At 40.0% G+C, this 17,654-nt stretch overlaps 1 protein-coding gene across 1 annotated transcript in view; it reads right to left on the bottom strand.

Moving 5' to 3' along the window:
• Nucleotides 1-17,654, bottom strand: part of LOC136856797 (protein bric-a-brac 2) — a 673,104-nt gene that overhangs the window by 647,576 nt on the left and 7,874 nt on the right. Inside the window, exon 2 of the mRNA XM_068224964.1 lies at nucleotides 4,072-4,151. The gene's annotated coding sequence lies outside the window, so the exon portion shown is untranslated. The remainder of the gene's footprint in view (nucleotides 1-4,071; nucleotides 4,152-17,654) is intronic.

The raw sequence follows: 17,654 nt of genomic DNA, 5'->3' as shown, positions 1-17,654 counted from the left end.
ATTTTAATCTTCATTGGGCTGTGTGTGTTCGCCGTCTTCAGCATTAGAATTCATGATAAGTAGGACCCCACCCTCAGACGCGCAGGTCGCCTTTATGTATCTCCGGAGGCCAATAAAAGAGGAAGTAACTCATTCATTAAACACATGCAACGGAAGGAAGGAGTTGATGCGAAGGTCTAGCCACTCTACTCCAAACCAGACTATCTTAGGCTTAAAACCCAGCGTTTTCTGGTGTGATGTTCAATAGGATCAGTGCGCAGCTACAGGAAAGGTATCCAGCTTTAAACTTTCAGCGAAGACCGAAACTGAGCCTGGATGCTTCACCTTTAGAAAAAGATAATTACACAAATAATTGAATAAATGAATGAATACATAACGCCGTTCATCCGAGTTGATGTTCAAACAGTCAGGTTTCCGCAGACTGTCCTCACAGATGTTTAACGCTTATGACCGTCGTTTCCTAGAGCATGTAGCGCTTCCATGAGTCAGTCAGATTTTTAAGGCTTTTCATCTACACCCTACCGAATATCCTTAAGATACAATTTTCACATAGAATAAGTCTATCGTTTCGTTCCAGTACTGGGTCCCTTGATAAAAATCCGTTTCTCCCAAAATCTTGTACACCAGACTTCTTTGAATAATTTCAAAACTATGAAAACTAACACAAATATAATAACTGAGTTGAGCAGTGGAGGGTCCAAAGAGTCTACCCAAATACCTTTAAGGTCAGATGGCACAACAGTAAGCGCAGCACGCAACCGCCATTTTGTGGTGAGACCGGAGATTGGTGCGTGAGGTAAAATTAGTAGGCCTACAACTCAGGACGGCGAGGTGTTAGTATGTACAGAGATGTGTCAATCGTTTCGCCTACGCGAGATATAACGATATTTGTAATAATAGTGAGAACTTGAACAGGTGCGTGAACAATTCAGAAATAGTTGAGAAATTTGTGAAATTTCCGAAACGTCTCAATATCGTAGCATGAAGGTGGTCCAGCCCTAGCACAAACGGAAACAAGAATAAAGGAGAAGTCAAAAGGAATCGAGAAAGCCCAAAAGGTTGTCAAGCTGAGCCAAAGAGAGCCTATGGGCAACGTAAGTCGAGGCGACCGAGCACCATGAGCCGTAAAGCCCAAAAACACACACCAAGGTGTAATTAAGTCGCTGGAAATTGGAACTGGTATGGTTTTACTACATTAGCAAGAGCTTAGCTAAAATAAAACCTCCTTAAACCTAAACTTTACACATTCACTTCTTTTAAACGACCAAATGTCCTGCGGCCGTGGCTTCGACACATCACCCACCCACTTTTATACCCAACTTGTGAGATCTTGATTGTTCCCATTTTACGGCATATATTTGAGCACTGTAGTTTGCTTTACGTCGCACCGACGTGCACATGTCTTACGGCGACGATGGAATAGGAAAGGACTAGGACTGGGAAGGAATCGATCGTGGCCCTAATTAAGGAGCAGTACTAGCATTTGTCTGATGTGAAAATGGGAAACCACGGGAACCATCTTCAGGGCTGTCGACATTGGTTTCGAACCCACCACCTCCCAAATGCAAGCTGACAACGTGACCCAGACCGCGTATACAACTCGCTCGGTATATACACAATCGTCTTCCCGTCTGTACTTTCGAATATTAAACCAGATTACTGGTTTTTATAACAGACAACAAATAATAGCCTATGACGGGATCAGTTTTCGTCTGCCCGTCTGCTGTTACAGATGTATGAATTTTCGTTTTCAAAAGGACGAGTGGGACCATAAGCTATAAGTTGTCCAAAACAATACAGCATAAGGAGAGCTTCAGAGGGGACATAAAACTCATTTCTCACGGTTGGTTTTACAGGGAAATTGCTCACGACAGAATTACGTATAAGTTTCTAGATTTAGAATAGTAATCATTATTAAAATGTTGCATACACATATTGTTTTTTTATTCTACGCCTTATTTCCGATACAGTGACAGATAAAATAAATATCAGTGGCGGTCTGAAGGGTGAATTCCAAGAGCCGATAAATAACTATGGAGAGTTGCTATGGAGATCATACCAGCAACGTTTTAAACGCTTTGTACATCTGTCCGTACTTTTAAAAATATTAATTTGATACTTCGATTTACCACTTATCCTTTCTATGATCAGACGTAAAGTCAGGACTGCATCACGTGATCCTACATTTCTTCTAAAGCCAAACTGATTTCCCAACTCAGCTTCAACTTGTCTTTCCAGGACAAGCCCGCGTACATGACATTCGTAGATCTAGAAAACGCATTCGATAATGTTGATTGGACCAAGTTGTTTGAGATACTGGATATGATCGGGATCAGATACCGAAAAATAAAGATTATTTACAATCTGTACAAAAATCAGCCTGCAATGATAAGAACCGAGGGCTAGGAAAAAGCAGCAGTAATCCAGAAAGGAGTGAGGCAAGACTGTTGTTTGTCCTTTCTCCTTTTCAATGTGTATACAGAAAAGGCGCTAAAGGAAATCGAAGAGGAATTTGGAAAGGGAATCACAATCCAAGGAGAGGAAAACTAAATTCAGATGTTCCGATGATATTGTCATTTTATCTGAGTCTGCAGAAGATCTGGAGAAATTGCTGAATGGTACGAACACAGTCTTGGAAAACGAGTACAAGATGAAAATAGGATCAGACGTAAAGTCAGGACTGCATCACGTGATCCTACATTTCTTCTGAAGCCAAACTGATCTCCCAACTCAGCTTCAACTTGTCTTTCCAGGACAAGCCCGCGTACATGACATTCGTAGATCTAGAAAACGCATTCGATAATGTTGATTGGAAAAAGTAATGGAGTGCAGTCGAGTGAAGTCAGGTGATGCAGTAAATATCAGATTAGGAAATGAAGTCTTAAAGGAAGTAGATGAGTATTGTTACTTGGGTAGGAGAATAACTGATGATAACAAGAGTAAGGAGGACATGAAATGCAGATTACCAAAAGCAAGGAACATTGATATAGGAATTAAAAAGATGTTTTTGAAGAGCGTGGCATTGTATGGAAATGAAACATAGACGATAACTAGCTCAGAAAGAAAGAGAATAGAAGCTTTTGAAATGTGGTGTTACAGAAGGATGCTGAAAGTGAGATGGATAGATCGACTCACGAATGAAGAGATCGAATTGGCCAAGCACCACAGAAACACGCAATAAAGAAATGCAACCCTCCAAATATGACCGGAGTCAGCAAGGACAATTAACCGTAAAACAGGGCCAAATCCACATATGCGACACAGTAGAGGCAATACCAAGGTGTGAAGAAATAGCTACAGGAGAAAACCGAGATACATACAGTAGTTACTGATATTTCAAGTAAGAGGCTTCAGATATCGTGTTGCTAGCCCCCACCCCGTAGTGAGTATGATAACCTTGTGGCTATAGTGTTTATAATACATACACCTTCATTATAGACTGTTATGCCTTTCAACGTTCAGCCTGCAAGCCTCTGAGAATTTACTAACCACCGCCACAATCTTCTATCTGTAACTAGTCCTGCGGCCTCGTTTAATACGTGTCACCATCTTTATATTATTCTGTGCTTGGTGTTGTAAACACTCCTATTTATCTACTGTTGATGGAAGACATCACCGCAATGTGACTGCGGACAAGGGGAACAGACAGTGGAACACCTTGCATTTGAGTGTCCTTTACGTAGTTACAGAGGCTCTATTGAGGACTTAAACTGTGTCTCAAACGAAGCTCTTCTCTGGCTATTAAATTTTGACATGGAACTTTAGTTACGAGCTTGAGATGGTAGTTGTATATATTGTAAATAATATTGTATTCATCATACGCTAAATAAATAAATAATAACTGTTGAGGTAACTATCGAGTAAGTACGGTATGGAATTTCTTATTTTTCTCGCTTCAGCGACGTTCGAAAGATCTTGTTAAAACGTGAGTGTTTTCTTATTTGAAATATCGTATATTGTAGTCAGATGCGATTCAATTTACATCTTCGGCACTGTTACTTACATATTATAAGGAATAAATCATACATTCTCACAACAAGCATAAATTTAAAATGATGCATTTTAGCTTACCTGACGTACTGGAGAGTAATATATCCAATTTTCTAGTGGAAGAATATCTGCTACTCCAGGATACATGTTTCTTGGTTTTACTGTGAGCCACAAGATCACTATGTTTAGCCAGCAACACACTCCTACAGAACCTACATTTTGCCTTTTCTTTGTTTCCAGGCACTTCTGCCAACCAGTCTTTGAATAAAGGCTCATTTAACCAATCCTTCCGGAAGCGTTGTGTATAACTAGTTTTGCTCATCTTTAAAATCGAATATACAAGTGCACCGCACACAAAAATAACCTCTGTTCCACAATAACAAAGCGTGAACTTAACGGGGTCTGATCTCACTTTAGAAATAATAAACACAGATTCTTATGACTACAGAGAACTGATCACTCGTAAATCGAACGTATATCTCATTCAGACCGTGCCTACATGTACTGTATGTGTACGTCGGGAACATATTTATTTCTGGCTTCACATTTCCCGCTTGACAGCTCAGACCTGTACCGTACCACGAGTTTGTGTAAGTTTTGCCCTCTCTTTTTCAACTGGTGAAGTTGCTCTCTCTATTTCAACAGGTTAATCTATATAGATATATGCCTTTTCACGAGAGTTTAATCCTGATGTAAACATGGTATGTCCACGCCTCCGTCAAAGAAAGAGTTGTGATTCGCTAAGCGTGTAGTACCGACCTCCACTCCGTCAACGTCTCGTGTTGGGACGTACAGGGCTGCGCATCACATACGATAACAGTGCGAAGATCTGAACTTCTGAATAAACGACTAAACCTGGATTCTATTCACTTAGTTTATTGAACGCAATCACAATGCTCTGCCTATGGTCACTTCTGAGCGATTTTGCTCTTTTGTGCTTCACTACACGCGATGGTCCTATCTCTTGTTCCATTTCTCTCACTATGAATACTGACACTGACTGCTGCTGCAAGATGCAACACCTTATCTCCGCGCTGTACAGCTTGGGACTTTTCCTCACTACGAGAAGACTTCCTGTATTACACCACGCCTTGTGCCTTCATTTTTCGTTATTTAATCACTATTTTATAATTAAAAATATATATACCGGTGTATATGACAACCATATTTTAATTTGATTACGTACTCTTCCAAACTCTCGCATACAGTCGAGTGAGTGCGACGGTTGCTTCTCCAATCAACTACGTCTATGCCACGTGCAAAGGCAACGTGCTCCGCCTGTTTGTTTACATCAGGATTAAACTCTCGTGAAAATACATTTTTTATAGATACTGTAGAAATATCCACACGAGGGTTGTAAATAGTGACAACATTTAATGAACTAACAAGTACAATTGCATTACATTCCTTCAATGTAGTCACCCGCAAAGCCTGTTTCTTTCATCTACGTACAAATCCCTGTCTTCCTCGGCCCTTGTTTGGAGCCATTTCTGATAAGCCTTCTTTTTACGTTTACAGGCTGCTCTCACTTCATCATTCCACCAAGATGTTCGCCTTTTCCCATCTTTACACACAGTTGTTCCTAGGCATTCCCTTGCTGTTTCTACGACAGCATCCCTGTATGCCACCCATTCCCTTTCTATATCCTGAACCTGCTTACTGTCTACTGTTCGAAATTTCTCACTAATCATATCCATGTACTCCTGTCTAATTTCCTCGTCCTGGAGACTTTCTACCCTTATTCGTTTGCAGACAGATTTCACTTTCTCTATCCTCGGCCTAGAGATACTTAGTTCACTACAGATCAGATAGTGGTCTGTATCATCAAAAAATCCGCGAAAAACTCGTACATTCCTAACAGATTTCCTGAATTCGAAGTCTGTTAAGATATAGTCTATTATGGATCTGGTACCGCTAGCCTCCCATGTGTATCGGTGAATAGCCTTATGCTTGAAGAATGTATTCGTAACAGCTAAACCCATACTAGCACAAAGTCCAGCAAACGCTTCCCATTCCCATTAGCTTCCATATCTTCCCCACATTTACCAATCACCCTTTCGTATCCTTCAGTTCTATTCCCAACTCTCGCATTGAAATCGCCCATTAGCACTATTCTACCCTTGCTGTTGATCCTGACCACGATGTCACTCAATGCTTCATAAAACTTGTCAACTTCGTCCTCATCTGCACCCTCACATGGTGAATACACGGACACAATTCTTGTCCTAATTCCTCCAACTGACAAATCTACCCAAATCATTCGCTAATTTACGTGCCTAACAGAAACTATGTTGCGTGCAATGGTATTCCTGATAAAGAGCCCTACCCCAGACTCTGCCCTTCCCTTTCTCACACCCGTCAAGTACACTTTATAATCTCCTATCTCTTCCTCTTTATCTCCCCTTACCCGAATATCACTTACTCCTAGCACATCTAGATGCATCCTCTTTGCTGACTCAGCCAGTTCTACTTTCTTTCTTTCATAAGCCCCATTAATATTAATTGCTCCCCAACGAATTCCATTTCGTTCGCCAAGTTGTTTCCAAGGAGTCCCTCGCCTGTCAAATGGGAGTGGGACTCCCTTACTCCCATAAGTCTGAGGCTTGCTTAAAATGTTCTGAGCGCGGTAAATTCATGAAGCAGGATGCTACCCTACTTGCACATAGTCCAAGTGAGGATCTGTCCTCTAACGGGTTATGTACCACCGGTGAATTGTATAGTCCTAGCTGCCTGAGCACAAGGAGGGCCATGACTCCGAATATGTCCGAGATGCCCACTCCCATTCCATAGCAACTGGTATCCCGACTCTCAGGACCAATTACTAGGCCACTCAGCCGTTGCCCATGGTTCACGAACTAGGACGTGACTACAGTAACCCACAAACTTAATCGAATAAAAATGTTCAAATATTTCAAGAGCACTACCGTTTTCAAATGAACAAGTTAAGTGAAAAGGTAAAGTAACCGCGGCATAGTGGGCGGCGCACAATGACATTTGTTTAAAAATAGAAGAAACCAATTTTTCAATTACCCTATATTAAAATATATTTACAATCTTGACATATTTTTGAAAAAAATATAGTGGCTCGAAAACACAATATTTCTGTTTCTTAAAAATGATTATTTAAATGCCATCTGTGTGTCACATTTAATGTTTTATTCTTGTTTATATATTATACATGAATTTCAGTACTTTACAGCATGTATGTATAGATTTTATGGACTTTCTTTCTTTCTTTCTTTCTTTCTTTCTTTCTTTCTTTTAATTTATGTTTGTTGCTATTAATATGCATAAACGTATAATGTTGTAACATTTGCCTTTTACATGTAGCCAATTTTAGAGCTTCAGACACGACAAATACATTTATAAATTTATGAACTTTTAAACATTGCATAAATAATAATTTGTTCATAATGTTTATAATAGTTTGAATTTGCGAAGTTACCTATAGCCAAACGACAAGAAAAATGGCAAATGAAAAGGACAGCTGATTCAGAAATTGACGGAACAAACTAGACGGAAAATATCCTGGACGTGGTGCTGATAAAACCAGATGAGCTCTATAGAGAAACCGTAGTAATAGATGGTATTAGTGATCATGAAGCTGTTTATGTCGTAGCTAAGAATAAATGTGATCGAAAGGAAGGTTTTAAAAGTAGGACTATTAGGAAGTACCATATGGCTGATAAAGCAGGCATGAAGCGGTTTTTAAAGAGTAAATATGATCGGTGGAAAACGGTAAATAAGAATGTAAACAGATTCTGGGATGGGTTTAAAGCAATTGTTGAGGAATGTAAAAACAGGTTTGTACCTTTATAGGTGGAAAGGAATGGTAAAGACCCACCTTATTATAATAGAGAAATAAAGAGGCTAAGAAGGAGGTGCAGACTGGAAAGAAATAGAGTTAGAAATGGCTGTGGAAGTAAGGAGAAATTGAAGGAACTTGCTAGGAAATTGAAGCTAGCAAAGAAGGCAGCTAAGGATAACATGATGGCAAGCATAATTGGCAGTCATACGAATTTTAGTGAAAAATGGAAAGGTATGTATAGGTACTTTAAGGCAGAAACAGGTTCCAAGAAGGACTGTCCAGGAATCATTAATGAAAAAGGGGAATGTGTATGTGAGGATCTTCAAAAGGCAGAAGTATTCAGTCAGCAGTATGTAAAGATTGTTGGTTACAAGGATAATGTCCAGATAGAGGAGGTGACTAATGCTAAAGAAGTATTAAAATGTACATTTGATAACAACGATATTTACTATACGATACAAAAATTGAAAACTATAAAAGCGCCTCGAATTGATAAGATTTCTGGAGATATACTAAAGTCAATTGGTTGGGATATCGTACCATATCTGAAGTACTTATTTGATTATTGTTTGGCTGAAGGAGCTATACCAAATGAATGGAGAGTTGCTATAGTAGCCCCTGTCTATAAGGGGAAGGGTGATAGACAAAGTTGAAAATTACAGGTCAGTAAGTTTGACATGCATTGCATGTAACCTTTGGGAAGGCATTCTTTCTGATTATATTAGACATGTTTGCGAAATTAATAACTTGTTCGATAGAAGGCAGTTCGGTTTTAGGAAAGGTTATTCCACTGAACCTCAACCTGTAGGATTCCAGCAAGATATAGCAGATATCTTGGATTCAGGAGGTCAAATGTACTGTATCGCGATTGATCTGTCTAAAGCATTTGATAGTTAGGATCATGGGAGACTACTGGCAAAAATGAGTGCAACTGGACTTGACAAAAGAGTGACTGAATGGGTTGCTATATTTCTAGAAAATAGATCCCAGAGAATTAGAGTAGCAAAGCTTTATCTGACCCTGTAATAATTAAGAGGGGAATTCCTCAAGGCAGTATTACTGGATCTTTATGTTTTCTTATATATATATATATAAATGATATGAGTAAACAAGTGGAATCAGAGGTAAGGCTTTTTGCGGATGATGTTATTCTGTATAGAGTAATAAGTAACAAGATTGTGAGCAACTGCAACATGACCTCAATAATGTTGTGAGATGGACAGCAGTCAATGGTTTGATGATAAACGGGGTTAAAAGTCAGGTTGTGAGTTTCACAAATAGGAAAAGTCCTCTCAGTTTTAATTACTGCGTTGATGGGGTGAAAGTTCCTTTTGGGGATCATTGTAAGTATCTGGGTGTTAATATAAGGAAAGATCTTATTTGCAGTAATCACATAAATGGGACTGCAAATAAAGGATAAAGGGTTGTAGTAAGGATGTAAAGGAGAGGGCATTTAAGTCTCTGGTTAGACCCCAACGAGAGTATGGTTCCGGTGTATGGGACCCTCACCAGGATTACTTGATTTAAGAACTGAAAACAATCCAAAGAAAAGCAGCTCGATTTGTTCTGGGTGATTTCCGACAAAAGAGTAGCATTACAAATATGTTGCAAAATTTGGGCTGGGAAGAACTGGGAGAAAGAAGACGAGCTGCTCGACTAAGTGGTATGTTCCGAGCTGTCGGCGGTGAGATGGCGTGGAATGACATTATGAGAAGAATAAATTTGAGTAGTGTCTTTAACAGTAGTAAAGATAAAGTTGGAATTCAAGAGGACAAATTGGGGTAAATATTCATTTATAGGAAGGCGAGTTAGGGACTGGAATAGCTTACCAAGGGAGATGTTCAATAAATTTTCAATCTCAAAGAAATCGTTTAAGAAAAGGCTAGGAAAACAACAGATAGGGAAACGGTCACCAGGGCGACTGCCCTAAATGCAGATCAGTATTAATTGATTGAATATATTTCATTTAGGCCTACAATGAAATTATGTAATCTTTGTATTTGGGCAATGTCCGACTATTGGCTGAATGGTCAGCGTTGAGGCCTTCGGTTCAGAGGGTCCAGGGTTCAATTCGCGGCCGGATCGGGGATTTTAATAGTTTAATTCTCCTGGCTCGGGGACTGGGTGTTTGTGTTTATTCTGATAACACTTTCCTCTTCATATTCACACTACACTACTAACCACCACAGAAAAACGCAATAGTGATTTCATCCTTCCATATTAAGTTGGCGACAGGAAGGGCATCCGGCCGTAAAACAGGGCCAAATATCCATATATTTTTTTTTTTTGCGACACAGTTCGCACCCGCGAACACAGAGGTGTGGGAAAAGTGGCAGAAGAAGAAGAAGTTTGTATTTGGGTAATGTTTGTGGAATATATATATTTGACTTCATTCTTCAAGTCAAGATTACTTTTGAAGATGGTTTTCCGTGGTTTCCCATTTTCACACCAGGCAAATGCTGGAGCTGTACCTCAATTAAGGCCAAGGCCGCTTCCTTCCCACTCCCAGGCCTTTCCTATCCCATTGTCACCATAAGACCTATCTGTGTTGGTGCGACGTAAAAACAAAATATCATAACACATTTTTTTAAAATAATGCGAGATGAGGATAATTTCTTTTTTCATAAGTATCAAATATATTTTGACATAAAGTAAACAATAATTTGTTCGTACCTATTTTGAGATTTAAGTATAAATATATTCACAAATACGTACATTTTTAAATAGGAAAGATTATAATTTCTATAGAAGAAACTTCTCTAAGGAAAGGTTTATATTTTATCAATCTTGTACACAAATAAATACATTATTATAATGCAGCAAATTTAACTACTTCCTAATGTCTACATATGTATATTATCGCATACAATCAGGTTAAGATTAATTTATCCCCAGGCCCCAATAAACTACAGTATAACATTTTATGGAAATAAATAATAATAGTTAGAATTCTTTGCTAATAAGTACAAACAATTCTCTTAAGAATGTTAATTTCAGACTCTTTAAGTATAGTAGGCTGAATGTCCAGCTCTCAGGATGAATGGTCAGCATACTGGCGTAGAGGCCCGGGTTAGTTTCAAGGACGGACCGGAGACTGGGTATTTGTAATCGTCCTAGTACAAGTCTTCACATGCAAGCATCACACTACTAACCACCAGAGAAGCACGCAATACTGAATATATGCACTCACATAGGGTTGGCGTCTGGAAGAACATCCGTTAAACAAGGATTAGTGTTGATCCCAGATAACTGGGAAAAAGGTCAGGAAAGTAGAAGTTTCTCTTATATCTGCAATATGATACATATGGTCTGCTTCTAGGCTTATAATCTTTCAAATATATACAGTGGGGGACAGAAGTATTCAAACAGCCTGATATCGACACAAAATTACTACTTGTCTTATGTACACCGTTCAGATCACTAAAACATACACGGAGATGCTTCATAACTAAACAAACGAAACAACGTGAATAAACGGGGAAAACATTGTAAATAATAACGAAGTACGTCATTAGTCTGGATTAACCCAATGACATAAGTATTCATACACCTGGTTTGTCCTTCAACTGTACAGGCAATGGATACGTCCCCTTCCCTATTCAGTGCCCAGCAGTAGTTGACTATAGACATCAATGAGCAGTGCACAGTACCGGTACAGAGTACAAGCTGGTAGTGTTATCCGTATGGGGAGCAAGACCAAGGAAACTGAGAGATCATGGTACGGCTTCATAATAAAAATAAATCGTATTCTTGTATCGAAAATGTAGTAAGTAGAAGCCGTGCCACTGTCCCAAGTGTCATAGAGCTATTTAAAACAAACGGAACCCTTGTAAACAGCAAAAGATCAGGCCGACCATACAAACTGACGACTCGAGAAAGGGGGATGATAGTGAAAACAGTCACGAAGAATCGGAAGGTAAGTGCGACGGAAATAAAAACCCATGTAGAAGAATATTATGGTAAATAAGTCACAAGCAGAACAATCAGAATCATCCTTTTTGGCGCGGAGTATAAAGCTAGGGTCCTCAGGAAGAAACTCTACATAGTAAGAAAAATCAAGTAGCCAGATTCCAGTTTGCCAATGAGTATGTAAGAAAAAATAATGGATGTTGGGACCGAGTTTTACTTAGTGACTAAAGTAGATTTAATATAGTTCACAACGATGGACGAGTGTTGGTTTGGAGAAAACCTAATAATGAGCTGAACATCAAAAATATCTAGGCTACGGTGAAGCATGTAGGAGGTAGGCGCGGCTCCATAATACGATCTATAGAGCTGCAGAGCCACCAGAATGAAAGATATAGTACACAGCGATTAGCGATCCCATCCTTCATCTTGAGTGTTTATATCGAGCCAAATCGATACTCATAGACACACTGGTGATCTGGCAACCTTGTTTAGATCATAGAGTTAGTAAATAATACACTAGAGGTAGCAATGGCGCTGCAGTCGCGTGCGAAGTTGAACATACGTGTATGATTCCAATGTAGGTTAACAAAGACAATTTTGTTTCGTAACCAACGGTTGATACACTATTACTCTGCAATATAATCAGGAAGTAATGTTGATTTCTCAACATATTTCTTACAGCGTTGATTATATTGCCGGGTATAATTGGCTCCGTATGGCCATGATTACTCACAGTCAGTGTTTAGAAGTTAACCTGATCTATTTCTTTTCCTTTCTTGTAATGCCACTGATGTGCATGATTCCGAACGGGTGGTTGCGGGTTTTGGGTCGCGTAGCTGTGAACTTGCATTCGGGAGATAGTGGGTTCGAACTCCACTGTTGATAGCCGTGATGATGCTTTTCGGTTTTTTTCCATGGTTTCCCATTCTACACCAGGCAAATGCTGGGGTTGTACCTTAATTAAGACCACGACCGGTTCCTTCCTACTCCTAGCCCTTTCTTATCACATCGTCTCCATAAAATCTGTCTGTGTCGGTGCGACGTAAAGCAAATTGTAAACAAACAAAATATTATTCTGAAGATTTTTTCAGTTCTGTTCAATAATATAATTTACCACTCTCACTTTCCATTAAAGAAAGTCATTTTACAACTTAAAAGCAAATCAAACATTTCCCGAAAAGCTAAATAAAAAACTCCATAATAAACTTAAACCACAACCGAGTGTCATATTTTCATTTGTAATCACGTTTAGTAAACAGTGATGATATTATTATTATTCTTATTATTACTGTTATTGGCTTTGTCCCACGGGAATTCTTTGACGTACCGGAAAATTTCTGACACGAGGCTGACATATTTGAGCACGAAATATCACCGGACTGAGCTAGGATCGAACCTGCGAACTTGAGCTCAGAAAGGCAGCGCCTCAACCGGCGATGACATTTATTTTGTCTACTTTGGCCTAAAAACTCGCTTATTCGCTTCGTACATGAGAGAATGTTTTCGGTCGTTGAGCAGAATTATGCCGAAGTCCTATCCACTTATTACATTTACACAAAGGATAGCGAAATATACGTATCCCCAGTCTAAATGAATGTTGTTAGAAGACTTAACATGAATAGTAAATTGATTTTGTTTACTTAACTGCAATTGAACACCGTCCTCTCTTATCAAGCGTTTGCCCTGTATTTCTTCTTTTTGGCCTTTCTTTCTACTGGAGAGAAACGTCGCAAGTATACTGTAGTGTCTGAGAATGTTTATACGTAAGAATTTTAAACCATATCTATATCCACAGTTTTAAAAGTCCCCCTTTTATATTGATGAGTACAGCGGAGTATGCTTTTTGCCAAACAGCTGCGATTTCAACATGCTCCGCTCGCTACAGTGATTCTCTCGTCGACGGTGGCGCCAATGCTACCTCTAGTGTATTATTTACTAACTCTATGGTTTAATAATAATATTTTATTGCAGCCAATGGCCAAAAGATATTTACATTAATACACAACATTAGTCATCTCTGCAGAAGGCTATCATCGATTCGCGCCGACAAGTACAAATGAAGCTATATATGAAGTTGATATTCGTAGAGAACAACTCCTCAAGAAACCGCGGAAGGGAGGCAGAAGTAGATATAGGGAAGAACATAAGTGAAAAGGAGACCAGGCCAGCGGATGAAGTAGCGCACCCCCCGTAATATCGCAGAAACAGCGTGAATAATGAAAAACGATCATATGAGATCTCCCCAGCTGAGCAGATAATTATAAACACGTCCGCTGTAGCTACTAAGATCAACACAAATGAAAAGAAAGGGAAGGGCGATCATGATAAGTCATAGAAAAGTGGAAATCGGGACGGAGCGCAGATTAGGGAGGAAGTTTACCAGATAGTGGAAGAAGATAACAGTAGTTTTAAGCCCGACGCAAGCAAAGGTGGAGATAGGATTGTCTCTCAGATGACGAGACAACTTAGACCAACACCCAGACAGGACGGTAACGAAGTTCAGAAGGGAGTCATCAGACGATGGGAAAGGAAAAATACGGACGGCTATACAGATGCTGGCCCGCATGAAGTTACCGTGCGAAGAGAGGGCGACACTACGCCCTGGAGAAGCGATGGGACCGAACCTGCAAATGTTGAAAATACCAGCCTCAAAATGACACAAAGAACACAAAGAGGGACAGCTATAACATCCAAAGGCAACTTAAAACTAAGGGCGGGAGACAGGATATCTTCGATTTATATAGGCCGAATACACCAGGACATAACTCCAAATGATGTAATCGACTACTTGGTGGACAAGGTGATCAAAGATGGAGTTAAATGTGAAGAACTTCGAACCAAAGGAGAAAATAAAGCCTTCAAGGTCGGAATTCCTCTGGAAAGCAAAGATAACGTCTACGAGCCAGCTTTCTGGCCAACGGACGTACTGGCCCTTTCGTTTCAGCTCAAATAGACAGTAAAACTTCATGGCAAATGAGAGTTTCAGAAGTGAATCTTTTACTATGGAATGTTACCAACTTAGAGCCAGAGGATATCTTTGATCGCTACGACGCAGTGATAATGTTAGAAACCTTCCTGACCTCAGAGTGGACAGCAAACAAGCATTACACAGTTAACGTACTAGCTGAACAAGGACTCACAGGAAGACCAAAAGGAGGAATCACATGCCTCCTCACGCCGAAATTCTTGCCCTTTAAAGCTATACATAGAACTAATAATGTCTTAGTAGTAAAAACTAAACTGTATTTTCATTTGTGCGTACTTCCAACCGGAATTCAACTCTCTCCAAATCATAGATGAAATAGGCACAGCCTTGAGCACAACAAACAGAAATGACGGCATCATCCTTGCGGGTGACTTCAACTGCAGAGTAGATGTCCCTTCGCAAAAATCAAGAGAAGTTTTAGAATATTTGGAAGAGGAAGGACTATCCATGGGTAATAGAAGCGAAGACAAAACATACATATGGCATAATGGCGCCAGCACCATAGACCTGATCTTTACAAACTTGGGTAAACTAAAACCGATAGGACAGAAAATTACCCTAAACCCAGTAAGGTGATTATGATCGAGAGGAGATTGAAACCCGTAGGATATCGAGGAAATTCCTCCAGCACGATGTATGTGAGACAGATAATCAGGCAATTGTGAAGATGGTGGTGGAAGGCAACCTGGAGGAAGCGGCCAACAAGCTAGAAAATTTACTACAAGGCACAGTCATTTCAGAGCCTACATTTAAAAGGAAAGCAAAGCCTTGGTTTAGGAGAAATTGCTACATGGCAAGAAAGACTGCACTGAAAGCGCTGCACGCAGCCCTTGAAGCCCCAAACACCAGTCTAGTGGAAGATTACGCCAACAAGAGACGGACCTATAAGGCACTCGTAAAGCAGGAGAAAAAGCTATTTCAGGAGCAGGAAGAACAAAGATTGATAGAAAAAGCAGAGCAATGCCCGTATAAAGCTCTTAACCCAAGACGCCCAAAATATCCGCGAAATATTCCTATTGAGGTTTGGGAGAATCATGTGGGCCACGTATTAAGTACAAGAGACACACGTCCTTGCAGTATTCTAGCTCAAACACCCATGGGAGAAAAAGACCTAGACACTGAACGGTTTACATTCCAGGAAGTCGAAGATGCTATAAACAGCTCCAAGAATAATAAGGCTTGCGGTCCGGATAATATCTACAATGAACACATCAAAATTGCTTTCCCGACATTAAAAGAAGCAATAACATATGTCTTGAACCAATGCCTTAGGCAAGGAACGATTCCAAACAGCTGGAGAAAGTCCACAGTCAAAATGATATATAAAGGAAAGGGAAGCACTGAAGACCCAAACGCTTATAGAGGCGTCGCTCTCGAATGTACGATGCTAAAGTTCCTAACAAAACTCTTATGTCAACGCCTTACTAGAGAAGTCGATTCCAAACTACCAGAAGAACAATTCGGTTTTAGAAGAGGGAGGAACACGATTCAGGCCATCAAGTGTCTAATGGATGATACTGAAGCAGGTACAACTAGAGCGGGAGGCAAGCTGTATACCATTTTCGTCGACTTCTCCAAAGCCTTCGACTCTATCAGCCGAAAAATTATAATGGAGAAACTAGACAGATTAATGAGAAGCAATGCAAGTCTCAAACGACTAATTCAGAACATACTGGCCTCAAACTGCATAGAAATTAGTGACGGAATAGCGAAGTCCAACCCAATTCAACAAACCACCGGTGTACTACAAGGGGATCCACTAAGCACACTACTATTTATAATTGCTACGGCGGACATTACAGAAGTAATCCCTGAAGAAACACGCATATATATATGTATGCAGACGATATCGTGATTGCCTCGAGGTCCAGCGAGAAAATGCAAGAGACACTTGACGCGCTGGTAAAATGGACAGAAGAGAATGAACTTCAGTTAAATGAGGAAAAGACATTAACAATGACATTTAGGAAAGGAGGTAAAGCATCAGAGTTTCATATACATGGGAGACCTCTAAAGAATGTATCGAACTTCAAGTATTTGGGGGTCACACTACAAACTAGAGGTAATGTTTTCTCTACCCACATCAATGACAGGACAAATGCAGGAATCAGAGCCATCAACGACATACAGAATTTGAATAAGCTATCTATCAAAACAGCCCTGAAACTATTTGACCTCAAAGTGTCACCGGTGATCACCTATGAATTAGAAATTGTATGGCCGCATCTAAAAATGAAACAGTTCGAGCAATTAGAAAAAGTGAAAGCTACGTTTCTGAAAAAGGCACTTTGTGTCTCGAAGTATACGCCTTCAAGGCTTGTATATGAGTTACCTCGCGAACCTTTCTATGTAGAAGATGTCCGTTGTCACCTACCACTACCAACTACACCAACATATCTACAGTTCATAGAGAAATTACGAGCAAAGAAGAGAGACATATGGAGCGAATTTTACTCGACGGACGCAATGGTTTACAAAGACTGGCAAGCAGGAGGATATGAGCTCAGACACATGATTACACGCTTTGCAATACACGGATTTCATTATAAGCTGTGTAAAACAAAGAAATTCCATCAACCAGACACGGACTGTGTATGTGAACGTTGTGGTAAGAGCTGTGAACGATAACTCTATGGTTTAGATCTGTGAACGACAGAACATTAGGAGAGCACACTTAACTATAGCTTTCTTCCGATAGGTGGCTAAGAGTCGCCCATAAGGTTCTGTATGAACTGCACGGCTGGCCTATTCGAATGAGTGTCGCTGAGACCATAGAATTAGTAAAAAAATACACTAGAGGTAGCACCAGCGCCACCGTCAGCGAGTGAATCGCATGTTAAAATCTCAGCTGTTTCGCAGAAAGCTCCCTCCACTGTTCTCATCAGTGTAAACAGAGAACTTTTACTGTGTGGATATTGATATGCATGGGCGCCCGCAGGATCTTTCCCAGGAGGGAGCACA

This window comes from Anabrus simplex, chromosome 1 (assembly GCF_040414725.1).
Source record: "Anabrus simplex isolate iqAnaSimp1 chromosome 1, ASM4041472v1, whole genome shotgun sequence".
NCBI lineage: Eukaryota > Metazoa > Arthropoda > Insecta > Orthoptera > Tettigoniidae > Anabrus > Anabrus simplex.
Note: the sequence above shows the minus strand (reverse complement) of the source record. Positions and strands in the feature narration are given on the sequence as shown.